The sequence below is a fragment of the Cannabis sativa genome, chromosome 8 (assembly GCF_029168945.1).
Source record: "Cannabis sativa cultivar Pink pepper isolate KNU-18-1 chromosome 8, ASM2916894v1, whole genome shotgun sequence".
NCBI lineage: Eukaryota > Viridiplantae > Streptophyta > Magnoliopsida > Rosales > Cannabaceae > Cannabis > Cannabis sativa.
This window is the reverse complement of record NC_083608.1, coordinates 39467758-39471695: the sequence shown is the minus strand read 5'-3', so window position 1 is coordinate 39471695 and position 3938 is coordinate 39467758.

Below are 3938 nucleotides of genomic sequence, written 5' to 3'. Positions count from 1 at the left end.
ATGGAAAAACGTGATTAATTAAAATTTTGTTTTTTAATTAAACTTATAAACCATAATACAAAAGACTCGGGATCCCGATTATAAAAATATTTACAAAAAGTTTCACTGTTTAACTATTACATCAAAATAAAAGACGTCTAACGACAGTTACAAAAATCCAGCCTTGCTGTCCCGAGGATCGTACGCTCCAGGCCTAACCGCCCCGACATGTACAATCTCATAAGCTCGCTCACGGTCCATCAGCTACAGCCTTGCCTTTACCTACACATGAACATAAACTGTGAGTCGACAGACTCAGTAAGAAAAGCATAATAATATCATACATAACTAACTGCCGTGTCCAACACGATGCGAGTCCCGCCATCGCCATGTCCAACATGGTGCGAGCCACCATTGCCATGTCCAACATGGTACCGAGTTTTGAACGTTCGGGGGACGGTACTATTGACAAGTATCCTCCGATCGGTCGAATCGGTCATACTCCGCCGTCGGTCATACTCCGGCTTGTACCGACGGATAGGTCAATAGCACGAACCACCAACCAAGTGTCGGCTGATCGGTCGAACCTGGTCATACTCCATTCTTGGTCATACTCCGGCTACCTGACGTGACGGGGTTGGATGGTTCGAAGCCTAAATACATAACTAATGTAATCTAGCGGGCTTCCTACATGCACGCTAAACATGTAATCTACATATGCATACCGTTATACTAATCTTACTCGGATTCCGATTTCGGGTGTGCTTGGCCAACTGACCGGAATCGAAGCCGAGCGCGGACATCGGTTCCTAAACCATAAAAATCACAACGCTATAAGTGACACGCTAAATCACTTCCCGGGGACTAAAACTTGGAACTAAAAGTTTCCCTATCGATAAAAAGCATGGCAATACCCCTAAAAACCTAAAAACGAGGAAAACTAGGGTTCGGAAAAATTCCCCAACCTGCATAGGTTGCCCAACCGAATTCCGGTTAGGAATTATCGAACCCTCATCCGAATTCCGGATGCACAACCGAATTCGGTTCCTCGCAGGCAGCCAACTAAAATTCTCATAACTCGACCAATTCAACCCCAATTGGTCCCAAACTTTCCAGACCTGTTCTAAACTATCCCTAGAACAAATCCAAGGCATCAAAACCACCCAGAAAACACATATACAAAAATCACCATTGGAGCTCAAGCTTTGAGTTCCAAACTCAAGCTTGAGCAAATCCACCTAACATGCATCCAAACCTAGTTAATTCTACTCAAATAAGCATAATATCACCTCTGAAAACTAATAGAAACAACAGCAACATCACAGAACAGATTCACAATATTTTCCTTCCAAAAAAACCACATTTTGCATAGAAAACTCAAAGCTTGAACAACCTAACTAATCATGCTTCAAACAACTCAATTAACATCAATTAAACATGCTTTGAACCTCAGAAAATAACAACCAAACACAGCCATAATCACAGCCACAAAAGCATGCATGCATCAACAATATATCATATTTTTTCCTAAAAAAAAAGAGGAGAAAGCTAGAAGACACCTACCACAATCAAGAATTCACTATAGTTTTGCAAATCAAGCTTGAATCACCACAAAAATCCAGCTCCAAGCACCCCAAGTTTCAGCCGAAAAAGAGAGAGAGAAAAGAGAGTGTTTTGCTTGAAATTTTCTTTCTTTTTTTCTAAACTTAATATTTTGAGAAAATGAAAAAGAATTAAACTAACTAAGCACTATTCATTTCAGCCAAATAAACCATGAAATAAACATTTAATTTTTCAAATAAAAAGTCAGACAAAAAGTCATTGGGGCAAAAAGACCATTTTGCCCCTCCACCATAAAATCACAAAAATCATACTAAAGGGGTATTTTTGGGAAATTCTAAATTCCCGGCCATTCCCGACATTCCCAATGTCTAAACCCGTCCCCAAATTACCAACATACTAAGTTGTGATTTCTACTGAGCCAAACGCCGAGTTCCAAAATACCGGACACCGGAAATGCGAAATATAAAAGCTACTGATGACATAATCACGCATTTCTGAATTCCGTAAATAACAGTAATAAATTATTTAAATGGCTATAAATAATTTCATAATTTAAACATAAACAACTGCTAATTTCCAAATTAACTAAGCGGGCTTTACAACTATCCCCCCCTTAAAAGGATTTCGTCCCCGAAATCTAACCTGAATAACTCTGGATATTGAGCTCGCATATCTGACTCTAGCTCCCAGGTGGCTTCTTCCACCTTACTGTTTCTCCAGAGAACCTTGACCAATGCTATGGTCTTATTCCGAAGGAATTTATCCTTTCTATCCAGGATCTGCACTGGTTGTTCCTCATATGACATGTCTGGCTGAAGCTGAAGACTCTCATAACTGAGTATATGAGAGGGGTCTGAAACGTATTTTCTCAACATTGAGACATGGAATACGTTGTGCACTGCTGATAAGGCTGGAGGCAATGCTAACCGATATGCCACTTGACCTATCTTCTCCAGAATCTCGAAAGGTCCTGTAAATCTAGGGCATAACTTGCCTCTTTTCCCGAAACGTTTAATCCCCTTCATCGGAGATACCCGTAAAAATACATGTTCCCCTACTTGGAACTCAACATCCCTGCGTTTCGGATCCGCGTAACTCTTCTGTCTGCTCTGTGAGGCAAGCATTCTAGCTTTTATCTTCTCTATCGCCTCATTGGTCCGCTGAACTGACTGTGGACCTAGGTATTTCCTCTCCCCCGTCTCATCCCAGTGGATAGGGGATCTACATTTCCTACCGTACAACAGTTCATAGGGAGCCATCCCTATCGTACTCTAATAACTGTTGTTGTACGAAAATTCTATCAACGGTAGATATTTACTCCATGAACCCTCAAAGTCCATAACACAGGCTCTCAACATATCCTCCAATATCTGAATTGTCCTTTCGGACTGACCATCTGTCTGAGGATGGAATGCTGTACTGAATTTTAGCTTTGTACCCATTGCCCGTTGCAAACTTTGCCAAAATTTGGAGGTGAACTTCGGATCCCTGTCCGAAACTATAGACTTCGGTACCCCGTGAAGTCTCACTATCTCTCTGACGTACGGCCCGCCAACTGATCCACTGAAAATGTTGTTCTAACCGGCAGAAAATGAGCAGATTTCGTAAATCGGTCCACCACTACCCAGATGGAATCATACATACCCGTGGTCCTAGGTAACCCGACCACAAAATCCATCGCAATATCCTCCCATTTCCATTCTGGTAGGGTTAGAGGCTGCAACAACCCTGCTGGTCTCTGATGTTCAGCCTTGATCTGCTGACAAGTGAGGCATCTCGATACGAATTCTACCAAATTCTTCTTCATACCGTTCCACCAGAAGTACGGTTTCAAATCTTGGTACATCTTGGTGGTGCCGGGATGCAGAGAATATGGAGTAGAATGAGCCTCCTCAAAGATCTCATTTCTAAGTTCCGCACTGCTCGGAACACAAACCCTGGCTTTATACAAAAGCATCCCACTATCTGACATCGAAAAGTCTTTGGCTTGACCAGCCAATACCTCATCTCAGATCTTCACTAACTCCGGATCTATCATCTGAGCGACTTTTATTCTTTCTAACAGATCAGATTGCAGCGTCAAGTTGCGAAGCTGACCTACCACAAACTCAATGCTGGATCTAACCATATCCTCAGCTAGCTGGGGTGAGATCTGAACCATGCTAGCTACTTGCCCGGGACCCTTTCTACTCAGGGCATCGGCCACTACATTGGCTTTTTCGGGATGATAGAGGATCTCGCAATCGTAATCCTTCACTAATTCCAACCAACGCCTTTGTCTCATGTTCAAATCTTTCTGAGTAAAGAAATACTTGAGACTCTTATGGTCGGTATAGATCTCACACTTCTCTCCATACAGGTAATGCCGCCAAATCTTCAGTGCAAAAACCACTGCG